We start from the raw sequence: 26868 nt of genomic DNA on the forward strand, positions 1-26868 counted from the left end.
ACTACAGCAGCCACCGCAGCTGCGAGCGTCTAGTGTCTCTTTTGCAGCCCAGGCTGAGGCATAGGTGCTGGGGAGGGAAGCATCATAAATGCCCCACTGCCCCTTTCTACCTTTTGAAGGGCAGGACTGGATGTCCAGGAATAAGCCATACTGAGGGGAAACTTGATACGAGAGTGTCTGTGTGTCGCAGTGCTTAAGAGGCTGAGACACAAGACGCCAGTACAACAATTCAGGAAGTACACAGGCTGAATCTCACCTCAGCTTTAAACTCCTCAGGTGACCTTAGTAAGCAGCCCAGGAAATGCAGACAAAGATCCAAAATGAAAGTGTGGAGTGCGGTGCATGCTGGCAGATGTAAGTACTCTGGAATTTGGCTGAATGAACATGAGCAGCAGCACGGCCATGCAAACGGAGATGGCCTGGAGCAGCTTCCTTAAAACGAAGACAGTAACGTGCAAGGAGAGTTCAAAAATGGGCATTGAGAACAAACAGTATAGCTACTGTTTTTAGCCTTTAAATATTATCTTTTTAACAATGTAAGCCGTTTTGGGTCCTTTTAAAGGAGAAAGGTGGGATAAAAATATTTCAAATAGATTAATAAATTCTGTCTGTTCTTAGTTCTGCTATGGGCCACGAGACTGAGAACTTGTAACACAGACAGCTGTAAAAAAAAAAAAAAGTCAAGAGGGTGACCCATGAAGAAGTGCCATGCTGAAGGAAAAAAGACTTAAGATATTGTAATGCATATAAAGCACAGGAAGTCAGAATATGTTCTTCATGAAAAACTGAACATACAAATTCTTACAGCTGATCAGCCAAGGTAAAAATGCATGGGGTGGAGGGAAGTGCAGGACGAAGAAAAGCTTACTGGGTGAGAAACCTGGGAGACAAATTTGGATACGGTGCAATATTATTGTTTGGAGTGGCCCCCTCCAAAGTCAAAACAAGCATGATGATGCCCAAACTTCAGTAGGAGTGGAACAGTGACACAAAGGTGGTCTTAAGCAAAGTACTCTGAACCTTACGCCTCCTGTATGTGTGGTCCTTTAAACCTCTCTGTATGCCCATCTCTATTTAATGACCTTCCACGAACTGTGAAAATCAAAAGATTAGTAAACATTCTATAGTGTGTGTGTGTGTGTGTGTGTGTGTGTGTGTGTGTGTGTGTGTGTGTGTGTGTGTGTGTGTGTGTGTGTGTGTGTGTGTGTGTGTGTGTGTGTGTGTGTGTGTGTGTGTACACAGAGTGATGGGCTAGGACTTGAGAGACCCGGATTTGAATCCCCGCTTGGCCATGGAAACTCCCTGGGGGAGTGGAACTGGCAAAACCACTCCTTACCTTAAAAACCCTGTTGGGGTCGCTATATGTCAGTTCAACAAGACACTGCTTTGTGCTGGGCCAGATCGTTAGTACCCATAGCCAAATATTGTGGATGACCAGCAGTATTGCACAAAGAATCCTTCCAGCATTCTTTGGCTTACTCACTCTAATTCCAACTGTTACCAACTACTTGGCATCTAGATTTTTTAAAAAAAACTTTTAATTTTATTTTTATCAATCCATCCAAAATAGCATAACAGGAGAATACATATTGCATTACAATAATAGTACTGTACCTTTCTTATTCATATACTCTTATACCTTCATATATACACAATGTTTAAATGATCTCTTTTCTCTTTTTATGTAGTCTCTTTCATGGCTCGTTATTAATTCCTTCGCATCTAGATGAGCAGGGTACTTCAACTACTAAGCCTTTGTAACATTAAAATGATCCTAGATCTTTTGCCACTGTGATGACCAATGACTATGAAGTGTGTTGCCTTCATATGCATTTCTCTTCAACCCTGGTTGTTTTCGTTCTGAAATGCTACCAATTAGGCAAAGAGCTGGCAGCAAACATTAGTCTGCTGAGCTTAATTGTGAAAGGTAAGGGTAGGTACCTAGGAAGAACTGGGGGGACATGACATATGCATCTACAGGTAGGCAGTGAATATTCCTAAATTGTGCAAGGGTGAAAGAAATCTCTAGATAGAAGTCACTTTACATTGCCCCAGGGTAAATCACACCAGCTGTTTAGCTTCCTGATAGTTCAGGAAAAAATTAAGGGCAGTGGGGGAGGGGAGGGAGAATCCGTAGCCCAGTGGCAGAGCCAGAAGGCAAGGTCACCACCGACCAGTTCAGTCTTCAGCATTTTTGGTTTTAAAGATCTCAAGAAATAAGGGGAGAATAGCCTGGTGACTATGGAGAGCCACTGCCAGTTCAAGTAAACCAGGATGGAAAAGTTATGGATCTCCATATTTCTAGGCTGCAACTCCAAAATTCCTAGCCATTAGTCATGTTGGTTGAGACAGTTGAGATCTGGAATCTAACAACATTTGAAGCAACACGGATTCCCAATTCTGTAGTGAAATAGACAGTACTAAGATTAGACTTGGGCACTTCGTACAGTATTCCTTTCCCTGGGAAAACAAGGTGCTTTGGTGGCCCAATCCCACCGCCCCCCAGAACCGGCCGGGCCACTTCCTGCTGTAACGGGGTGGTGGTGGTGGTGGTTATGTGTTTCCAGTGATCAGCTCCAGTTCGCAATCTGGCTGCTACATTTTGAACTACTGAAGTTCACTGCCACCTTGGTCAGATCTCCCCAAACAGACTTCTTCTGAGTCCAATAAAATAAGGAATGGTCTCTTTTGTCTTACATGGCTCCTGCATACACACTTCTGCTTCTACCTCTGCCTCTGCCATGTGGTGGTATCTCTGGAGCTTAGGGCTTTGCCATGCTTGTCAAGACAGAGTCCTGGAAAGCTTACCCTGTTGTTAAAGGGGTGAGGAAGAAATCACACACCAATGGAAGTCTCCAGTGCCAAATCATGGGGTACAGGTAGAAAGTGGAGTAGCATCAAGTAGACACATCCTGGGTTAGGAGATGCAGTGGCAATCCCTGTTTTTCTGGCCTCTGCCCATTGCCCCGGCATTGTTGTGAAAGTGCCCTCCCACTTTTCTATCCAAAGAACAGTATCTGATTCTGCTGCAGCAGAACACAAACCATTCCAATGAAAATTACACATGCATAGGCAGGCACAAAATCTGTTAACATAATGTATCTTTCTATATATAACAAAATCTTATCCCCCTGCCTGATAGACACCAAAGAGGCTTAAACCTCGCCTCTGGAACAACTGTAGAGATACACCAGGCTCCCTCACTGAGGGCCTTCAAGACTAACTTGAAGACATGGCTATACAGGCATGCCTTCCCTACAGCTATAACCTAACCTATCTCTCCTTCTCTCTCTCAATCTCTCTCTCTTCTTTTTCTTCTTTTCTTCCTTTCCCATCTTGGACTCTGTGATTAATCTGGATTTTATTTTTACGTTCTATGTAAACCGCCCAGAGTAGACACGTTCTAGATGGGCGGTATATAAATACAATAAGTAAATAAATAAATAAACCTAATATAATATTTCCCTGTTGATTCACAACATATTAATCTATGAATCTACTAATCCTAAATCTTAATAAAGTCAACAATATACAATTAAATGTAGAGAATGTGAATGTAAGTTGAGGGTTCAGAAAAGGACACAGAGAAAAGTGCTGCAGGGCAGGCTTACACCAGAGCATATCCTAACACCAACTGCTCAGGAGATTTAAAAGCAGCTATGCTCACCTTTCAACTGGAAAGAACCAAAGGGAAAAATACTTTCTGGTGTCTGTGCCTGCTTCCAGATTTCATCTGTGCAGACACCATTGACAGGTTTTGCTCTAACCCCAGTCCCCCAGTCCCTTGGAAAACCCATGGCAAGCCCAATGAGGAGACACTGAGATCTCTGCCCTCACTACCTTTGGTTCCAGGATGTCTTTACATTTCAGTTTTCCATGAATCACCCAGGATGTCTGAGAAATGGGTTTTACTTTCACTTCTTCATCCAGCAATATTATTACAGATATTTGGAAATTCAGATGCAGATAAATCCGGAACTATCTGGATATAGTATTATTCAGTGAATTCCAAGTATTTCTGAATCCAAATGTGCACCCCTACTGAGAAGTGATGCAAGAGCCCTCTTCTGATGTCCGAAGAGCTCTCACGTGGAAGAGGAAGTAAGTTTGCATACTACTGCTCCAGAGGACAGGACTCTAAACTATAGATTATCTTGGAGACAAGAGGAACTTGAATGTGGCTTTAATAAATCAAATAAATAATCTTCCTCCTAATTATGCAGAGGATAAAATGGTTCAATGAGGAACCTACATAGCAGATTGAGCTACAAGTCTCCCTCAGTACACCACCCTGTATTTGTTAGTTTACCTCAGCTGGCACTTACTGTCTCAATATATTCACTCAGAGACTCTGGTAATGAGAAAGAATAAAATGTTTCCGTTTGCATACAGTTCTTCATATATAAAAACAAACATCACATAGTGTAAAAAAATATTAGCTTGTTACATCATGGAGCTTAACTGGTTAACTTGCTTCATTATTGACTATCTGACTAGTTTTATATAGCTGGACATAACACATCACTGTAACTGTCCACTTCTGACAGACTCCACTGTGAATTCTGACTCTTAACTGACAGAACCCTGGCTGGGAAAAAGTTGGGGGAAAGCATTTGAGGTAGAGAGGGAACAACTAACTGCTGCGGAGTTGGCTGACATCCACCTCAGTCTAGAAAAGTCAGTCCCAGCCAACTCTCAATTATTAATGTAGCGAGCACACTGAAGCCTCTACCAACTCAGGCCTCCAGGAGTGCTCACTCTTCTTCTTCAGTTGCTGCCACCAATTTTATCCAATATTTAAAAAAGACAAGTGTTGTTTCAAAACAAAAAAACTTGTTTATTGGTTTAACAAAATAAAGTAAGTAAATCACAAGATGTTAATCAAGGTCTCTCAATCACTGACACACACAGACTCTTCCCTCACTGACTATTTGGCTCACAGGCCCATAGACACACTCATCACTAACTCTCCCAAAATCTCTCTCCCTCTCCTTACCTCATACACCCCTTTATATATTCCAGCTCCTCCCCCTTCTGCACCACCTTCCATCCCCTCATTGGCTGATGTTCCACTACCCAGCTGTGACGGACAGGTGAGGGCAGGGCTGAATGCTACAGAATCATATGTAGGTAACGGTTGCAGTACATTTAAAAAAAGAGGATTCTAATTAAACAAAAAAACACAAACCCAGTTTCCATTAAACATTACGAATTACTTCCTGAAAGTAAGAACTTTCCAATGGACTGGCAGATTGCTTCAAAGGGTAGTGGATTTTCCATAATTGGATATTTTAAAGAGACCTGAGGTTACCATTTGCCAGGTGTGCCTCCGCTATTGATGCTTCCTTAGGGTGACCTTGAGATCTCTTCTAAGTTCAATGATTCTCTGCTCTGTTTTTTTTTTTTTTTTTTGCTTCCTTGTGAGATTAAGTTCCTGTAAGAATTTATGTGCCTTCTGTACCACAAGAGCTCACCTGGCCCACGATAACAGGCTTCTGCTAATTGAATTAACTCTTGAGATTAAGTAATGCTATGGATAACAAGAGGAAAATGGCTCAGTGTTGCAGTATAATCATATCAGTTCCAAAGCTATAAGAAACAAATTAGTTTAAATCCCAGCATTCAAGCTCCATTAGGCTTGCTTTGCAGAAAAGCCGTGTTAAGCAAAAATCACATATGCAATCAGATCTTATCACACTGAAGTCCTAGCAAAGCCTCTGGATCTGATCAATAAATTCTTTCACATTGGAATGTGGGGCTTCCAAAGACCATGTGGTCTGAGCTTCATCAAAAAAATAAATCTTTAAACATAAATAATTGCTACGCAATTGCTTGTGGATCAGGAATATGTTGAGATTTTGTTCCCTTAAGAAAGAACTGATGTCACTGAAGAGACTTAAAAGCACCTGACAAAATGATGGAAACGGAGAGCTTTTACTGATGTTAGTTTGTACCCAACACAATTGGACTGAGCTGGATTTCCCTGGGGCCAGAGGGGGAGAAGGAAGCAAGAGCAAAAGATTAATGAAGTTCACACAAAGTGCAATATAAACAAGTTGGGGCTATCTATATAATCCATGGTTGAATTATTAAAGTGTAAGATCGTAGACGTGGTGGTGCTGCGGGCTAAACCGCAGAAGCCTGTGCTGCAGGGTCAGAAGACCAAGCAGTCGTAAGATCGAATCCACGTGACGGAGTGAACGCCCGTCACTTGTCCCAGCTCCCACCAATCTAGCGGTTCGAAAGCATGAAAATGCAAGTAGATAAATAGGGACCACCTCGGTGGGAAGGTAACAGCGTTCCGTGTCTAAGTCTCACTGGCCATGTGACCACAGAAGATTGCCTTCGAACAAAAACGCTGGCTCTATGGCTTGGAAATGGGGTTGAGCACTGCCCCCTAGAGTCGAACACAACTGGACAAAAATTGTCAAGGGGAATCTTTACCTTTACCTTTAAGATGGTAGAGAATGTAAATGTAAATTGAGAGTTCAGAGAAGGACACAGAGAAAACTGCTGCAGAGCAGGCTTACACCAAAGCATAACCTAACAGCATCTACTCAGGGGATTCATAGTCAGCTATGCCCAACCTTCACTTGGAAAGAACCATAGGGAAAAATACCTTCTGGTGTCTGTGCCTACTTCTAGATGTAATTGGTGCAGAAAGACGCCATTGAAAGTTTTGCTTTCACCCCGGTCCCTCACTCTCTTGAATTATTAAACTATAACTTTCTCCCCCTAAAAAATTAATTTTGACTGACTGGGAAAAAGATATCAGTTTTATGGATTTATAGAAAGAAAGCCAAATTACAGATCTGAAAAATATCATCAGTTCACACTTGTTTGATTCCTAATATACTTCATCCAGACTCTTCAAGTAAACCGTTATTGCATCAGTATGTGAAGTTTTACACCTTTGTAAACTTGCTTCACTTCTTGCTTGACTATGATCTGGCAAAGCTTATTTTCAGTCACCCGCTATTATAATTGCTGTGCAGATGTGAACATGAAACTGTTCAATCAAAGATCTTTGATGTGACTGAACAAGGTACAGTGGGGTCTCGACTTACGAACGGCTCGACATACGAACGTTTCGACTTACGAACCGCTCTCATAGTAATATATGGACTCGATTTACGAACTTAGATTTGAGTTACGAACTCTTTTTTTCCCTTTTTTTAAAGCTAAGTCATCTTAGGTTAAAAGGAAAAAAGAAAAAATATCCCCCTCTAGTGGCAGAAGGCGGAATAGCAGCTTCCCATTAGTTTCTATGGACGGAAAAGAGCAGATACGGATTAAATGGTTTTCAATGCATTCCTATGGGAAATGCAGATGCGACTTAAGAACTTTTCGACCTGAGAACTGCCTTCCAATACGGATTAAGTTTGTAAGTCGAGACCCCACTGTACTGAGGGAGAATACAAATGCATACCATGGTGTAAGCCTACAGAAGGGCGAAGGAGAAGACATGGTGACCTTCTTGGATCTGAGTTTCGTTCTTAAAGGTAACTGTGATTAAAGGAAGCCTTTTTTAAAAAGTTACTTCAAAGGGCTTTGGGTTGGCATGTTTTGGATTATTTCATTTTGAGAGAAAAGAGGGCTTCCAAAAGGGAATTGGAGTGTGAGAGGGAGGTTCTACTGGAGATGGCTGGATCTCAGATGTCACACTTGAGATGCTGGTAAAGAAAGGGTTGGAGAATGATCACTATTGACATATTCAGATCTGTAATCTCTGTGAATATCCCAATTTGAAATCTGTGTTGTTTAGAGCAGAGATCAAACTGAATCCCTGGTGCTCGTGCATTTATACTATACTGCCAATCTTTCTGTCTCTCTGTATGCATGCATGAATGAATGATTGAATCACAAAGTTATGTACTGTGCAGACCAAAATGTTTTGCAAAACCCATAACAGATTTAGTCAATGTGATCTTTCATGCTTTCTTTAAAGAAAGGTGTCTATGGTGATAAGAGTAGTGATGAGTGACATGGGACACAGAAAATGACAATAATATTATTAGTAAAGGTAACAAATTTCGAAGGGGTTGATTACACAAACATCCAGTCCATAGGAAGAATCACTAGCTAATGCAAAGTGTCTGTCAGTTAATTGACAATAATCTGTCTTTTGCCTTTGAAGTGTTGAAGAAATGAGTTCTGCTGTTCGGTTGTGCTGAGACTCAATTTTTGCTAAAGAAAACAAGAAAAACAAGACAATAAGAGGATCTAGCTTCTTCCCCTACCGCACCTTTCTTTTAACACCCTGCCTGGTAAAGAGAGAGTATTCTCAAAAAGCTTGCATACTTTGTGTGTCTTTTGGTTAAGGTATAACCTCAGTCTGGATGTTGGAATGATTTCTATGCCAGCATGACTATCCCTGCTTTTATGTGTTTGTAATTTGTAGCTTATTAATAGACTTATTCATTGTTTTGTTTTCGTTATGCGTTCTGAAAGAAAAAAAATGCCTGTCTTTCTGAGTAAAGAATTAGACCATAGCTTCCTGCTCAGAGTCTTTTACAAAAAGACTGAGTGAGGAGATTCTAGAAAATATATTTAGAACTTGGTTTCAATTAAACAATTCTTTTATATATTTATTTATTTATTTATTTATATTTATTTATTTATTTATTTATTTATTTATTTATTTATTTATTGCTGTATAAATGTGAAATACTATTCTTGGCGGTGTACAGCAAGCTGAAAATAGATATTAGTAAACACAAATAAAGAGTAAAAATTAAGACAATGAACAGCTAAAACCAAAACCAAATGGCTGTGGAGTGAATTTCCTTCTACAGGCAGGACAGGAGGCATACAGTTAGCCAGGATCCTTGTGAGAAAGAGAGAACTGAAGGAGGCCAAAGGACTTTTGGAAAATCTGTTCTTTGTCTCTGGTTTTTGAAAAAGAAAAGAAACTGATGTGTCTTTTGAAAACAGACAGAAGTTAGCCTCTGAAGGTTTCATTTGCTGTCGCTTCCTTTTGATCTCTCTCCTCACTCCCCACCCTCAGTCTTGCCCCTTGTCCTCTAGCTGCTTTCCTTCTGCATCTGCATTTTCCACCTTTGCTTGTTATATCATGTCCAGCTTACATGATGTTATCTAAACTCTGTTCTTTCCCCACCACAAGCAGAGCAATCTATAGGGATGCCTGAATATGGAAAGTGATTGCCCTTGGGCAACACTGAACATAGTCACGTTGTCCTGACTACGAAGCTGCCATTTGTTATAGAAGTGAAAGGGTATCTGAAAGGCCATCGAGTCCAACTCCCTGTTGCTCTGGCTTATTGACTACAACTGCAGCATCCCTGAGAGATGGTCATCAGATGTGTCAGTTGCGTGGCTAAGAGACTTTCTCTCCCACAACACTATCTTCAAATGTTTGTCACATGTTAAATCATGTGTAATATTTCCCCCTCGCTCTAGCCTGAAACTCAACTCCCACGCCTTTGTCGATCAGATGTGTAGATTTTACGAACCTGAGATGTTACAGTCAGGGAGAAGCTCTTGGTTCAGCCATCAGTACCCAGGTACAGACCACCAGGTGCGCCTACGTGTGTATTGTCCTGATTGATTATCAGTGATTCTTTAAGGCTCCAGGACATGAATCTTACTCTGCTGTGTCTGGAGATGCCGGGGTTGAACCCTGGACTTTTTGACATGAAAAACTGTGTGCTCTATGATCTTTTGCCATTCTCTCAATGTCCCACATTTTTGTGGCCTCAGTGAGTCCTTTAAAATGAAAGCCATGACTTGTGGCTGTAAGATACCACTTCTTGAGGGGAATGCTAAATGTCTCTTTGGTCTGGGGAAAAAAGTATCTGAAGGATCAGCGTGAAATCTGTAAACATTTCACGACAATCGTACTTCAAAACAGCAGATCAAGATGGAAATTGTATCTGTGAAAGAAATATTTACAGGCTGCCAAATCCGTAGCTCAGCAACACAATCTGGAGAGCCACAAGTTGCCCACCCTGGTTGTGAATTAGGGAAATATTAATGAGGCACACCAGCTGACAGTATTTTATCAATGACTGTGAAACCTATGTTTTCTAGAGCACTGCACCACAGTAAGTATTACAAGGCACCAGAGTCTGGAAAACTCAAATTTAAGGATGGGTGTCACCTTTTATCGGACCACTTAAAAATCATACAAATTGCAAACTTTTGGGAATGAACTTCCTCAGACCGAGCACAACCCCTTCATCGACAGTGCAGAAAAATTATAAACCAGAGTCCAAAAATTATTGGTACATGTCCATGAGAGATTATCTCCGTCCTCTTGAGGCTGGTGTCTGCAGCATGGTTGGCATTTATATAGCCCCCCTCTTAAGAACTAAAGACTGCCAATTACTATGTGATTGCTCTCTCACACACACATACTCACATTGTGAGTTACTTTCAAAGTTACTTTCCAATTGCACTTATCAGTGCAATTAAGGATTCTGGGATTTGTAGGCCAAGAAGAAACCTCTCCAATCTCTGCGAGACACAAAGTCATTGTAGAAATACCATTTGCAGCAGCACTCTGATAATGAGTGTAGTCTTGCTTAGGTTACTCGCTGTGAGGATATAGGGATGAACTTAACACTTGATAGCTGCCTTGAGAAGCACAGATGCCATGAATCTGGTCACAGCAGGGGCTGGCCTTCCCTGGAGCTCTCCCACGGAGCCATTCGACTTTGCACTCCAGGCTGCCAAGCCAGTGAGCGAAATTCCAGCAAGGTTCAGAGATTTTTCAAGTTAGATCATTAAACGTGCATCCCTTCAAGTGCTGACACCCACCGCTCTTTTCTCCTCTGATTTTCAGCTGCACGGGCATTTGCTGAGCCATCTGTGACTCCTCTTACACTTGCACAGACTTGCCAAAGGAGAGGAAAGTCATTTCAAAGACCAAAATGTTCTTCCTAACCGTCAGGGAATGAATGATTTCCTCTCAGACGGGGTAATGTTACGACGGAATTGTCCTGGATTTTTTCCCCAAGTCTTTTTCTCTTATGATCCTGACATGAATGCTGAAAGTGTGACACGGAGGCCGCAGTTCGAAATGTGCTCACTAAGAAGGAAGCTTCACCAACAGCAGTGGGACTCCCATCTAAACATTCACAGGATTGTGTGTGTGAGGGAGAATGGTAGTTTTTGTGTCCCACCATCCCAACAAGTTTGATTTTTTGATTGACTGAATAGGCTCCTTCCTTCCTTATACTTAGTAGTGGTGGCCCTAAAGTACAGCAGCCATTCCATGGAGAATGACTGGCTAAATATACTTTGTAGGATTAAGCTACAAGGAGTATCAAAAGGTAGTCTGCGTGTACTGCTGAATCCTGTATCTCCAACATCTTTAGAAACCTGGAGGAGATGAAAATATTCCTCCTAAATTGCTTCCAATGTTTCTTGTAGCAAGCAGGAAAGTAGGAGATAGACATTAAAAATAAATACTGAAAGGCATGTCGAATACATTTTAAATGGTGCTTTTATGTGAATATTATAGGGAAGGGAATTTCACTGTCATATTTGTCAGGAGATTTGCAGTGACTCAAAGAGAGAGAAAAGGATCTCAAAGGCCGGCTAACTCAGGCCCATCGGCACAACATCCCTGATACATGGCCATCCAACTTCTGCTTTAGAAGGTCTAAGGAAAGAGTGACTGCCAATTTTCAAGGTACGACCACAGTTAAACAGCTTGTACTGTCAGGAAGTTCTTCCCAATATTTTGGGAAACATGGGTTGTAACTGGTATCCTTTCATTCTGATAGAGCTACTGTTTAACTGAGCCATTGGTTTCCATCCTTGTTTCCTAATCTGACTTTTAGTCTCCAAATCCCAGTCTTCTTGGACTTGCAATATGCTGGGGCAAAGAAACGGAGTAGTTTAGCTTGAAGGGCTTGTACCAATGGCTGGGAGATGCTATCCTGACCTCTGCTCTCTCCCCCCAATGTGGAGGGCTGGCTCCACATATTCTTGTTGAAGCCCTAGAGAAATAAAAGAATATTGATTAGAGATAGGCATGTACTACAGGTTCAGCAGTTCATGCTGGTTCATTTCTTGGCTGAACAGGTTCATTTCTTGACCAAACAGCTCCCCGGCTTTCATGCCCCCATCCTCTGGGCATTGCCTCTGAGAAACCGGTTTGTGCTCATCTCTAATACTGATTTATTCAACATATCTTAAAGACATACTGGTTTGTTTTGTGTTCTGTTATAGAGGAATCTGATCCTGTTCTTCTTTGGGTAGAGTCTGCAGACAGTATGAAATATAAATGTGGTAGAAGTAGCAAGCCCTTGGGGACAACTGTAGGAATGCGGGTTTGCACCCTGCCTCTGGTGTCCAGGTAATATTCAGGTGGGCATGAAAGATGAGTCCTTGTCTTTACACACTCACATTAAATAGCACAGAGGAGTCTGACTCTACACATGTTGATTCAGAAATAAATCTGATTTTCAGCAGGACTAATGTTAACCTAAATGCACACACCATGAACCCTTAGTAAGTACACTGTACAATGACGGGCTAAGATGATCTTTTTATTTAGCTATGAAAACTGAGGTGTAGTGAAACTTGAATATGTGGCAATGATTTCTCTCAGTTCACTGTTTTACTGGAGGCAGGCGAGATTTTCCCATTGTCCCTTTTCTTCTACCACTTTAGTTCTCTACCTTGCGCTCTCCTTCTCCCCAATCTTTATGTTTCCCAAATCACAGAACACACACAATCCCATGCACGCTTTCCCAGAAGTAATCCCTACTGAACTCTGGATTTTAATTTTTTTTTTTACTTCCAAGTGATTCTTTATTGATTTCAGTGCATTTCCCTCTTCACTTTTCCATGTCAGACATGGGAAAAGGGCTGCGAGCCATGCTGACTGGGGAATTTTAGGAGCTGTAGTCCAAGAATCTCTTCCTCAATCTGCATTAAAGGTGTCCTACTCATGCGTAGGATTGCAGTAGGGCTGTAGCTCTGAGGCCAGGCCCCTGCTTTGCAAGCACAGGGTCAAGTATTCAACCCATGGCACTTCCAGATAGGCTGGGGTCGGACACTGTGTAAAACTCTGGACAGCTACAGTACAGATAATACTGAGCTAAATTGGGCAATGGCTGGCGTTGGTACAAGGCAGCTTCCTCTGGAAGTCTTGTTATATTCCCCCCAGTCACCTAATGTTCTTTTCCCCCTTTTTTCTGGTTCTTAATGTTGCCATCTTGGATAATATTAATTATAATAATTGCATTATGTTAGTTATTGTTCTACATTGTTTTAATGTGTTTTAATTTTTGTAAGCCGCCCCGAGTAGACGTTGTCTAGGGGGGCGGGGTAAAAATTGAATAAATAAATAAATAAATAAATTATAGTGTCTGCCCAGATGTTGATTGGCTGGAAACAATTAGACCCAGTGTCCCACAGCTGTCAGCTGAAATCTCTTCCAGATGGGATTCTTTTGGCACACTTGGTGGTGCTCATGCATTTCGAAGGGGCGCAGGCAGCAGTGTTGCTTACCCACTGAGAACATCTGGCAGCTGTGACAGCAGCAAAAACACAGTCGTGTTTGGTAATGAACTTCCAAAGTAAGTCCCCTCCTGTCACTGCGTCCTGGCCAGATAATCTAGTAGCACCTGGAGTGAGGATATTGCCACAGAGGCTACGTATACTCATATTCATACAGGCTGCTAAAGCAAAAATGAAAGTATGCTAATCTTTGTGTTTCTTTTTTTATTTCAGTAGTTGTTGAGAAGCTAAAATAAATCTAGATTATGGCTTTTTAAATGGATGGAGCTGGAAACCCACTTAAGAGACAAGAAGCATCTACATATACTACTGAATGTTTAAAGGATACACAAACAAAAACTTGTGTAGAGTCTAAAGGATTGTTTCTCTACTACACCTCCTCTACCTTATGGCTATCACAAGAGCCACCCTAGAGGTACCTCGGGTTAATATTCTGCCCCAGAGCTACAACTTCTTACTTTGCCCACCTCTGCCCTTAAGCTACCGCTCTAGAAAGCCTGCAGCTACTACACTTACTTGACATCATTTTGTAAGTATACCGTTCTCTCTGGCATCTCCAGAGGAGGAGACAGCTCATCAGTCACAGAAACACCACAAAACTTGTAGGGAGATAGCAAGCTGACTGGGAGACAGTAACTCTTTGTTTCCACCACCACCACCACCCCAGGGAGCTACAGCCGGGGAAAATATATGTTGGGAACGTGAAAGGTGTCCCACTAGTGCCCCTGGTCAGTTATCTAGCTTGCCAACATGTGTACACTCCCTGCCTAGCCTAAATCACAGTGCTGCGTGTTTGACACCCACCCACTGTGGAACTTGGATGGGCACGCATAACAAGGAATTAAAAAAATCCTGGTTCTGCAAAGACCAGCAGATTTTTTAAAAAGAAAGTAATAATGGGGGGTGGGGGTGGGTAAGGACAATGTCTTGTACTCCTTTGATCTATCCAGTCAAAGCCCACATGAGAGAGTCATGCATCCATTCCACATTCTCTGACGCAGACACACAGACAGTTCTTACTGTAATGAAAACTCAGTGGAGCTACCTAAAAGAAAAGCAAGACAATTCTAGAATGCAATCGTCTAACCAGCGATGTATCACCTTCTCTTTGCCATAGCTGCTCGGTAGGGTGGCAATGGGATTTTCCAGGAGAGGTTTGGGTTTTCATGGGGACTTTGGCTGCCAATCCCTCGGCTTTGGTGCTTCCTTCTTTTGCTACAGCATCCAGCACCAAGTATCTTTATTCAAACTGCAACTCTTTATACCCCAGGAATGCCAGTTTCAGCGATTTCGTTGACCCAAACATGGCTGGATCTTTTGTGAATTGCTTGGAATCTGTGAAGCTCAGAAGCACACCTAGTGGAAAGGATAAGCCTTATTTTTGCTCCTGAAAAGCAACCAGGGTCTTCCTTCCCCCCCCCCCCCACTCCTGCCTCATTAATTGAGATACCATGTTTAAGGATAGCTGATCACACAGTAAGAAAACAAAACATTGTGGAGCATCTCCCTAATGGCCCATTTTCTCCGGCTCATGCTGTCAATTGCATTCAAAGAATTCTTTGATCAACATGGGGAAAAACACAGAACAGGTTCCAGGATAGCCAACTGAGATAATAATATGCTCAACACATCTCCTCACCAATCCCACCAAAGTGACACGTTTCTGTAGAATTTTTAATCCTCCAGGGGACGTGGGTTGGAATGAGATCAAAGGGTGGGGGGGAGGGAAAAGAGAAATCTTTGCTGTAGGTTAAGGATGTGTTTTCATTTAAAAAGATGTCAGTCAGGTTAATTCACTCTATCACTTCACTGAATTCAAGGAACACCAAAGATGTTGAACACACATTTTTAACGAGGGTTGCCCTGAATTATTCATGCAGCGCTTGCTGGAATACAACCAACAGACATAGCTCTGGTGGCATATTACAGAATAAAATAAAATAAAAAAAGGATAGAAAGAAAGGGGGGGAAAAACCTCCCCACCTACTTAAAAACATTATGCTGTCAAGCAGAAAACTATATGTTTACACATTCCAAGCAAGGGGTATGTGTTTAATCTTCCAGACATCGAACTCCAACTTACAAAAGGGATAAAGAAAAATGGTTTTGTGGTACTGTGAGTCGTCAAATGCAGTTCATGCAGCTTGTTGGTTTTCGTTTTAAACTTTTGCACAACACATTTTGTTGTAATTAGTTGGTGGTGGTGGTGATGTAGAACAAGTTCCCACTCATAATCAGTTTATAGGAAGAGGTGATGTTATAATTAACTGCTTCAGTAGCAGACTATACTATAGCAGATTGCTTTGCAAGGGAGATAAAATATACAGTTTATGTCATGGATTTAAACAAACCAGATTTGGTTGGCCAAACATTTAACCTTAACTGCCATTTTGAAATGCAGGAGAAGTATTACCGTAGGAGGCACATTCCTCCACCTAGAGCATTCACGGGGAGTAACGGCTGTAGGTTTTTATTTAAAACTCTGTACTCCGGCTTATGGAAATCATGTACAGTATTACAGTCCTGCATCCAACCAATATAAATTTGATGCAAACCTATTGGATTTGCATAACCAAACAGATAATAAATAGGTTTACATGGCCTACCTCATTTTGCATTATTTATATGTGTTGGGTCACCATTTAGAGTAGATTTTGAAGACAAACAGGGGACTGAGGGAACAGGAACAGAAAATTCCATTGTACACATAAAAGTCCACTTTTATGGATGTAGCTTTTAGAATAGATGGAGCTGAACATTTCCAAGAATATCTTCTTGGTCTTGATGGGTACAATCTTGGTTTGTCTTCTCTCTTTGTTACATTTATACCCCATTTTGCTTCTGATGAGCCCAAGGCTTTCCTTTTCTACTCTCTGTCCTTACAACAATCCTGTGAGGTGGGTCAAATTGAGAGAGAAAGTTCAGCCCATGGTCACCCAGTAAGTTCCATGGCTCAGCACTGGGGACTTGAACCTGCATCTCTCAGCTCTCCGATTTGCAGTACAGACTGAGGAGCCATGTTGGTGACCCAGTCACAAAGATTCCTCCTCATGGAGTGATGAATTGTGTTGTTATTTAAACAAGAAGGAAGAGTTCTTATTGCTCAGTTGAAAAATGTACATCTATATGTATAAGTCAGCATGTGCCAATTTTATGCACATCTAGCTCCTGTTTTAGTGATCAAATAGCAATCTGTATTCGCGAAGGCTTTCACGGCCAGGATCTAATGGTTGTTGTGGGTTTTTCGGGCTTCTTGGCCGTGTTCTGTAGGAAGAACCACTTTCAGAACACGGCCAAGAAGCCCGAAAAACCCACAACAACCAAATAGCAATCGTTTGGCCATGCCTGTAGCTGCTTTTGGGGCCTGCATATTTGATAGCACCACTGCCATTACCACCAAAGAAAGAAGGTTCTGTAACTATTTTTCCTAGACCTTTTCTTTCTGATCAAAATAGCTGCCGTACTTTTCTTCCTGTCAGAGAAAAGATTTTCAAACCTACAAGGGGAAAAACAACTTAGGCTGAGGATTTTGACTGGGAATATGGCTTGTTAAGAAAGATTCTCTTCCCCCCCCCCCCCCGCATCATGTTTCCAAGAAATGGTGTAGCCAACATGATGAGAACTTGAAAATGTTGCTCTTTTGAATCACAGCTCCCATAATTTCCCAGCTAGCAGAGCCAGGGCCATCATGGACATGCGCACAAGACTTGCTAGAAAAAGCAATACAGTAATGCTAGGAAAAGTTGAAAGCAGCAGGAAAAGAGGAAAACCAAATGTGAGGTGGATTAATTCCATAAAGGAGACCATGGCCTTCAGTTTATAAGCTTCAGTTTCATACAGTCACCATGTCAGAGGCAACTTGATGACACATAACAACAAGAACACAAGCTCTGCCTATGAATGCAACCAACTGGCAGACCAATTGTGTGAGGAGGCTCCTGCTTTTGCTATCTCCTGGCCTTCAGTTTGTCTTGTCCACTTTGTTCATGTGCTCTTTGCTCCCTTGGAAATGCAACACTGACACAGTTCAAATTATCCTGGTGTGTGGCTAATTATGTCAGAGGTGTCCTTCTGAATGCTGTTCCTATGTTTGAAGTAAGTTATTGGGAGAAGGACTATGGGGGGAGGGGAATCATCACACTGTTCTTTTTCCCCTCCTTCTTCATAGGTGGGGAGAAGGGGAGAAATGAGGGAGGCCATGTTATAGAAAATCTATTCATTTCGACTTGAAGAGCAAACCAAATTAATGAAGCAGATCTCTTCTGGAGGATGTTTACTTTATAAAAGTGACATCTTGAAGACAAAACCATGAATCTTTGAAGCATTCCATTGTTTTCTTCTTATCTTGGTAAACAATCATGTGCTTTGTAGTGCTGAAGAAGAAGAACAGACACTTGCAGTCAGAATGACCCTAAACTCCCTTGCAGGTAAAGGAAACAATGAGAAGGAGAGACAGCTCGGTGTTCATGGATGTTTTCCATCCATCCATCCATCCCCATTGGAACAACAGCTAACGAGCACCGATCTTGATTGAACTGGCTTCTGTTCTTCCTTCCGACGTATATTAGGCTCCTGATTGTTCCAGGAAAAGCTCTCTGCAATCTTGCACATTCCGCCTCTTAGCCATGCAAAAATCGCATTGCTAAGCCATCAATGTATTTTGCTCCCCAAGGCAGAAGATAGTATATAGCAACAATCTCACCACTTCCAGTACAGAAGGTGACTGGACTGTCAGTTGAAACTTCCTTCAGCATTATGGGTGGGATAGCACCCTTCCTTGCTCCTAGTGTAGGGGACTAGGGGCAAGTGATGTGACATACACAGTTGTGCCTTCAAACACAGGGGGAATGGCTAGCAGAGGGATTTCAGGAGGAACTGTCAGGGAGATCCTGATGCAGACCCCATAACCTGCCTGCCTGAGGCAATCAGCTACATCACTCTGTGTAATGGTGGGACTAGACCTGAAGAGCTGGCATGCTCACAATCTTTCTGCAATTACCAGTGGTTATGAGAGGGAAGGTAGCTCAACCTTATGCTCTTCTGCCTGTCCCCAGCCTGGAAGTGGTGTTCCTTCAGGTGCTCCTTTTTAAGAATCCTGGCTGTTCCTTTTCCTTGTAGACAGAGCCTTGAAGTCCACACGACCTATTTTGAATCCCCTTGACATGCTCTACTGCCCCCATGCATGTTGGAGGGTCTTGACCCACCATAGTGTTGAACTTAGGTTCAACTGCTGGTCCAGTCAGTTTCTGCACATGGAACGGAGTAGGGCATCATCTCATATTTTGCCTCAGAAAACAAAATACCTTGGGCAGATCCTGGCCACTAGCCATGCTGGCACCACTCTTCCTGGAAGAACTTCTAGGCAAAACACAAGCTGCACTCCCTATGCACACCAGCAAACACCAACAATGTCCCATGTTTTGGAGCTTACCATTAAAGATTGTGATCAGATGACAATATAAGAACACCTTGGATTCCTCCAGAAAGGGTTGCTTCATTGGTTGTGACTGGAGATGGCCACTTTGTCCCTGTGCTGACCAATCAACGTCATTGTTCAGTTGTTCAGTCATGTCCGACTCTTCGTGACCCCATGGACCAGAGCACGCCAGGCCTTTCTATCCTCCACTGCCTCCCAGAGTTTGGTCAAATTCATGTTGGTTGCTTCGATGACACTGTCCAACCATCTAATCCTCTGTCGTCCCCTTCTCCTCTTGCCCTCACACTTTCCTAACAACAGGGTCTTTTCCAAGGAGTCTTCTCTTCTTATGAGATGGCCAAAGTATTGGAGCCTCAGCTTCAGGATCTGTCCTTCCAGTGAGCACTCAGGCTTGATTTCCTTTAGAATTGATAGGTTTCTTCTCCTTGCAGTCCAGGGGACTCTCAAGAGCCTGCTCCAGCACCACAGTTCAAAAACATCAATTCTTCAGTGGTCAGCTTTCTTTATGGTCCAGCTCTCACTTCCATACATCACGACTGGAAAAACCATAGCTTTGACTATGCGGAATTTTGTTGGCAAGGTGATGTCTCTGTTTTTAAAGATGCTGTCAAGGTTTGTCATCGCTTTCCTCCCAAGAAGCAGGCATCTTTTAATTTCATGGCTGCTGTCTCCATCTGTAGTGATCATGGAGCCCAAGAAAGTAAAATCTGTCACTACCTCCATATCTTCCCCTTCTGTTTCCCAGGAGGTGATGGAACCAGTGGCCATGATCTTAGTTTTTTTATGTTGAGCTTCAGACCGTTTTTTGCACTTTCCTCTTTCACCCTCATTAAGAGTTTCATTAATTCCTCCTCACTTTCTGCCATCAGAGTGGTATCATCTGCATATCGGAGGTTGTTGATATTTCTTCCTGCAATCTTAATTCCGGCTTGGGATTCCTCCAGTCCGGCCTTTTGCATGATGTATTCTGCATATAAGTTAAATAAGCAGGGGTACAATATACAGCCTTGTCGTACTCCTTTCCCAATTTTGAACCAATCACTTCTTCCATATCCAGTTCTAACTGTTGCTTCCTGTCCCACATATAGGTTTCTCAGGAGATAGATAAGGTGGCCAGGTGCTCCCATTTCTTTAAGGACTTGCCATAGTTTGCTGTGGTCCACACAGTCAAAGGCTTTTGCATAGTCAATGAAGCAGAAGTAGATGTTTTTCTGGAACTCTCTGGCTTTCTCCATAATCCAGCGCATGTTAGCAATTTGGTCTCTAGTTCCTCTGCCCCTTCGAAATCCAGCTTGTACTTCTGGGAGTTCTCAGTCCACATACTGCTGAAGCCTATCTTGGAGGATTTTGAGCCTAACCTTGCTCAATCAACATTATTTGACCAATCAACAAGGTCAAATAAAAAGGTCCAGACTTGGCATGGAATAAGGTGATGCTGGTTTGTGATCTCCTGAATGCCATCTGGCTGCCAGGAAATAGGTCAAACCGGACCATACCCTGGGCATTCCAAAAAGCAACCTAAATCTGTCTAAATCTGTTAAATTCCTTTACGTGCAAGGGCAAAGAATTTGCAAAGAGCTCACATTTTCATTGCCTCATATAAATTGAATGGTTCCCCTTTGTGTAACCTCCTTCCCCATTTTATGGCTCATAAGGCATTTAAAAAGAACCTAGGCTTTGTTTTTCTTATGATAAGAACATGCTTGATGAGGAGTAAAATAAATACTTGTAGGTGAGAGTTATTTATGAGCTGATACAAACAGAAGATGGGAGAAGGAACACCTATTTTAATCGCAAGCAAAAAGCTTGCCTGTGTTTACTTTAATCCATCAATAGACTCATGCCACAAAGACTGCAGAGCTTTTCATATGCTGACATTGCACTCAAACATATGTTGCTTGTCTTGGGATGGGCCGGCTGGGAAGACAGGGTTTCTTCCACTGGATGGACATTTTTCCAACAAAAGCTTAGACTTCATATTTGGTTCACCCATGGAGAAAAGGCACCTCTATCTCAGAATGGGTTGAAGTATAGGGTGAACATACCATAAGAACTCTTACCAGTCAAATCAACATTTAGAAAAATTACTTTTTCAGCAGTTTGCAGAATTCTCCTGCCGGCATGGCCAGTGGCTGGTACTCTGTGGATGCACTCTTTTGCTTACTTGTATGTTTAATCTACAGTATAGGTGTTTTTTCCCCCCCAGCATTTGGGGAAGCAGACTGCATCAAGTTGCTGGAGAGCTGACAATGGGAGAAGACGTCCTGCTTGAGAAGTTCCCATCAGCATCTCTTTGATCCCTGTTGTGTTGTGCTGGATTCCAGACAGGCCTTTAGGCTGCTCTTGTAGGTTTTCGTTTATGTTCTCCCACAACCAAGATTTGTTGTGACGACTGCTTTTTAAGCTTCCCACTTTCTACAAAGATTATAGCAGATCCATCTGAACCTGTGGGTTTGAATATGCTCAGAAGTAACATTTGTTATTGTCTTAGGGAGGGCTGAGGAGGCTGAGCCCAGTTGGAAATGCCAGTTTTATTCTCCTTCTGCTTTAGGGCCTATCCACCCTGGCATATAGATATGAGGGCATGGTTTGGATCGCAAATGAAAAAGACCTAGTGCACAAGTGTTTATACTTAGGATGATCCATTCTTCCCCTTTAACAGCTGTTGCACACAGCAATTTTTCAGCAATCTTTCTAATCCAGCAGTAGGGCATGCATTCTTTTAGGCATGCTTGTTGTTTATTCTTGAGATAGCAACCTCCAGGAGCTACAAATTCCAAGGGAGAGTTTGCAAGAGAAAATGGAGGGAGAACAAGGGAAGGCAAGCAAGGAGGAGGGAAGGGAGAAAACAGAAGGGTGCCGACAGAGAGACAGAGGAGTGGCATTAAAAAATAATTTAACTTCCCCTGATTCTCTGCATATGATCAGTGAAGTGCTTAATTGATAACTGATCAGGCTACAAGCAGCTGTTTGGATGGGAGGAGTATACTAAATGACACATTGTTCCTCCCTATGATCTCAACAGACCCTTTGTAGCCCAGTCCACCACACACCCGTACTGACAGCCTGAATAGCCCATAGTGTGGTAGGGCACATGTTCCATTTTGAAGAACACCTGCGGCATTTTTAAAGTAAGAGTTTTCTTGAATTGGTAACCCATTAAAAAGAACAACACTCCCCTATGATTGACTTCTCGGGGCCTTTACAGCAGAACACAATATAATAGGATAACAACTGTACTGACTGCCAAGTTTTGATAGCTCATAGCATTGCAGAAACTTTGTCAAAACAATTTTACCTCACATAGGCTTTCATTTAACCATAAAACCCGCATATTTTGTAAAGTTCTGGGTCACTCTCTGGGCAGTGCTCCATCTAGAACCAGCTTCAACACCTTCCTGTCTTTGTTTGCCTTTGCTGTCCTTTCAAACAGTGACAAGAATTGCAACTGTATGTAACTAACCACACGCCACACCATTCCGTTAAGAAGGCTTTAAAATGTGGCTCTCCCTTCTAAAGACGAATGCTTCTCAGGTAAACTGACTTCTGGCTCACCACACTGAGGAGACGCAGAAGGACTGGCAGTCCCAGGCAAATACACCAACGAGTTCAGACTGGTGTTCATTCACTCTCACCCACTTAGATTCTAGCCAGTGGGCACAGTTAATGAATCACAGTTAATTAATGTAACATGAGAGCAGGAAATAGTAAGGCTGGGCAAACAGAATCAGTGTAGCTATGTGCTTCAAGCTAACTTGCTGTAAAACTAACTCGCAGTATTATCTTGTGAAACTATCTGGCTTCACATGGACTAGAAACGCAATACAACATTTCAACTGGGTACTCAGATTTTACTACTACTGAGATCAGTGCAGCTTATTCCTGAGGTGAGAAGATACAGGATGGATTACAGCCCATTCACTTCCACAGCATTCCCACCCCCTTCTCTCTTTCACACAAAGTCTGCCTCCCCTTCTTGCTCAAATTGTAGGCAACATCCAGTTATGAACAAACAAGCAAGCAAGCCATCAGAGCAGGAAACCACCTCCCTGCCACAAAGTTTTGGGCTATTCCAACATTCGCAGTTGAGGGCTATCACTTTAATTCTTTAACAGCAATGCCAGTTAAGTATCACTTCATACTGTGCGCATGCATGAGCAGTGCAGAGATTGATGAGTCACTCTACAATTGTAACTTTTTTAGGTCAGTGATATCAGCCATACCCAATTGTGTGGTGATAAACTTGGAAGGGTAGCTGTTCATCATACCAACTCTCACAGGGCCTGTCCAGACAAGGGAATTTGGAACGGTCTGTTCATGTACAAAATGTCCTTATCTTCAGTGAGATCTATTTTATTTCTCCTTTGAGCAATCCTTCTGTTCACACTGGAGATGTTTATTCTCCTGTGAGAAGGGTCCAGACAAGTCTTTCGATGGCTGGTTTGTTCATGTGTAAGTCTACCCAACTTACTCATGATTAAGTTTTCCGGGTTTACCCACAAATAAGGGGGCAGCAACAAAGGACAACATTGTGTTGAAGGTTGGGAAGACAGAAGGCAGGAACACCCCCTTCCTCCCGCCTTTCTCCTCAGCTGGGACTATGCTTAGGCTGTTTTGCCTTCGACATCATTCAGCTGGCCAGAATGACTTTCCTATTTTTTAGTTAAATAAAGGAAGTGGCATATTGAAAGAGCAATGTATCAACCTAGTATGGTACTAAAATTGTGCTGCATCAGGGAATATTTTTTAAAAAAAGAAGATGAAAACAGGGGAGGGGGTTTCTCTGTCCTCCCTTTTAGTGTTACAAGCAACCTATTACTGTACATTACAGGAATATCACCTCAGACAATTCTGCCCACAGCTCCCTTTGAGTGCAGGCTAATTTCCCACACAGGCTACATAGCTAGCTAGCTAATTAGATTGTGTGGAATCATAACAGAAGAATGCATGCTCTAGTGCTGTGCCAGGCAGGTGGGCAACAGCTTTTAAAGGGGCAGGATGGACCAATCAAAGTGGAAACATGTATGGATGCCATCATTTGTTTTGAACCAAAATGTACCAACAGCAATCCATGTATTGATCTATATGCCAGTGTAGAGAAGCCTATAGTATGCACTAGTATGAAAGTTCAAAAAAATACAGGCAGCTGGATTGGTGGGTATCAACAAAAGAGGAGCAGGTTTTTGGAACATTAATGGCTCAGATATGTTCGGTTGCAACAGGGATAGCTTACAACAATATATTGTTCCTGGGGGAAACCCATTTCTCTTCTTCTTGCTGTAAAGGTTGTAGTTACACTCTGAAGAAGATGGACAGAGCTGGCAGATAAGGTTGTACTCCCTGCTACTCAGAAGGTCCAGAGTTTCAACTTGCAGAAGTAAATCAAATGCTATCCCAACTTCTCTGACATGAGAAAAATGAGGACACTCCAAACAAAAATTTATACTTTGAAACTGGACCTCGTATGAGTACCAAATCTGGCACAGATGTAGCAGACAATCTGCTTTTGCCCCATGCCAAATTTGGGGACATTGCGCAAATGGTTTTTAAGTGATGGTTTTTTTAAAAATAAAAATGTTTTACATTGACCATCAAGATAATCTACAGGATACCCTCTTCAGCTCACTGTCAGTCACACTTGTTGAAAGACAGCCCTGGCCATTTTTGTGTTTTTGGGTGAGAAATTATTAATTGATGAAAAAAGGAGTCACATAGTGTCATGAGTGCATCCAAAGACCTGGTAACTGAGGCTGAAGAGAATGCTGAGAGATCAGAAACACCTGAACCGCCTCCAGATTTTCCTTCCCCAGCAGACAAGCTTCAGGTCAGGCTTCGGGAAAGACTTAGGACAAAAAGGTCAGAGGATCACTCAAAGGCTGTCCACAGAACTATCCGTTCAACTAGCCCTGAGTATTAACAGGATGGAAAGGTTTCCAGCAGCTCAAGGAGCTGTTTTACTATAAAACAGCTCCTAGCCAGCCAGAATTTCTGTGGAAGCAATGAGTCAAAATCCCTGGCTTCCATCCACGCTTCTTGAACTGTGTTCTGGACTCTGACCCTGGACTACACTGTGTATTGGACTCTGGACTCTGACCTTGGACTGCATTCTGTGAGTTGGTTTATGGACATTGGCTTTGCATTCTTGGTATTCCTGATCCTGGACTTGTTTATCGGACTTTGGCTGTTGTAACCCCCGGGAACGTGACACATGGGATTTTCCATTACTTGGTGTCACTTTGTGAATGTCGTGAGCACAAGAGGGGATCCTGTAGACCAGTGGTGTCAAACTGTGGCCCTCCAGATGTTCTTGGCCTTCAACTCCCAGAAATCCTGGCCAGCAGAGGTGGTGGTGAAGGCTTCTGGGAGTTGAAGTCCAAGAACATCTGGAGGGCCACAGTTCGACACCACTGCTGTAGACCATCTCGACTGCTGCCATGGGTGGTACCAACATTCAAGCTGCCCTTTGCTATGTAAAGCTTGGCATCCTTTTTCCTGCTGGCAACATGGGCATGATATTGTGCAGCCATACGGGGCTGTTTCCTGGCTTCTTGAATTGTGGCTACAGAAGCAGCAATATCTCACATTTATAAACTGGATGATTTGTGAAGAATTGAATTCTGACTTCCATCCTCAGAAGGGACATCTGAAACCTGCTACAGTACAGTATTTCTGAACTGACCCATCAGCCTCCATTTTGGAATCTGCTTTGAACAGAAGGCCATGGACTATCCACTTAGCCATGGTTTTTTGGAACTTGTATCTTTCTTCTGCACTATCCCCAGCTTGGTAACACCCTGCCTGATGAAAACTAGCTTATGTTTGCGACATTTTTGTGGCCTAAGAAAAGGTATCACCCAACCCTTCTTTGGATTGTGTGCTTGCTGCATTTTTTTAATTTTACAGTTACATATAAAGGATTTCAAAATAAATTGTGTCGTTATTCACAGCTTTGCAGCTGTCTTGGTGTAATGTAAAAACAAAAAACCAAAACAAACAAAAGTCTTCCTCCCCCTCCCCAAAAGTAGCAAAACCTTTTCAAGGAAAAGGCAAGGCACCAAAGTGTGTTGTCAGGGGGAGGTACAGTGAGGTCTTGACTTGAGAACTTAATCCGTATTGGAAGGTGGTTCTCAAGTCAAAAAGTTCTCAGGTCAAATCTGCATTTCCCATAGGAATGCATTGAAAACCATTTGATCTGTATCTGCTCTTTTCCGTCCATAGAAATTAATGGGAAGCTGCTATTCTGCCTTCGACCACTAGAGGGGGGAATATTTTGTTTCTTTTTTTCTTAGGTCAAAAAAGGTTCAGGGAAGGCAGGGAAAATACAGTCCAGGTAGTACAGTACCAGGCAGTCTGAAGACTCCCAATCCACTCTCTAAACGCTGGGAGGAGTGAGGAAGCAGACAGGCACCCTTTTCACTGGCCAACAGTTAACTGAAAGTTCAAATTTTGTACTTTCCATGCCTCCCACATGGTTTTTTTTCAGTTCTTAACAAATCTAAGTATGTAAGTCAAGTCAATATTTTCCTAAGAGAGTGGTTCTTAAGTCAAAATGTTCTTAACTCAAGCCGTTCTTAAGTCAAGACCCCACTGTAGTACGGAGAGAAGTTGGAGGATTCATAGTGCTCTTTCTTGCTATGCTTTTTAAAGAAAAATATTGCCTCTGCGCCCTCAAAACTATGAATAGTTTAAAATATTGTGTGATTATTTACCGCTGCTCAGCTGTGTAGATGTGCTAAGGAAAGGGGGGGAGGGGGGAAATACAGCAAAACAATTTCTACAGCTTCAAAGACAAACTGCTGGTAAGCATTCACATTCTGCTAGACTGGAACACACATGACTTCATAGCACAGAGTTGTTCTTAAACTAGTTTGGGTATAAATGGAATATGAAGGAAGAAGTCATAGTGGAACAACAGGGTAGGATGAGCTTTTAAACCA

The 26868-nt window shown here is 42.4% G+C and overlaps 1 long non-coding RNA gene across 2 annotated transcripts; it reads left to right on the forward strand.

Annotated features, from left to right (window-relative positions):
- Positions 1-5250: 5250 nt before the first annotated feature.
- On the forward strand, positions 5251-25163 carry LOC140707436 (uncharacterized). 2 transcript variants are annotated; one of them, XR_013542870.1, is made up of 3 exons: positions 5251-9524; positions 10805-10939; positions 11486-25163. It is a non-coding gene; the product is annotated as an uncharacterized LOC140707436 (long non-coding RNA). The 2 variants fall into 2 exon arrangements; XR_013542869.1 differs by lacking the exon at positions 5251-9524 and having other exon boundaries at positions 9552-10939.
- The last annotated feature ends 1705 nt before the right edge of the window (positions 25164-26868 follow it).

Source organism: Pogona vitticeps, chromosome 1 (genome assembly GCF_051106095.1).
Source record: "Pogona vitticeps strain Pit_001003342236 chromosome 1, PviZW2.1, whole genome shotgun sequence".
NCBI classification, from domain to species: Eukaryota; Metazoa; Chordata; class Lepidosauria; order Squamata; family Agamidae; genus Pogona; species Pogona vitticeps.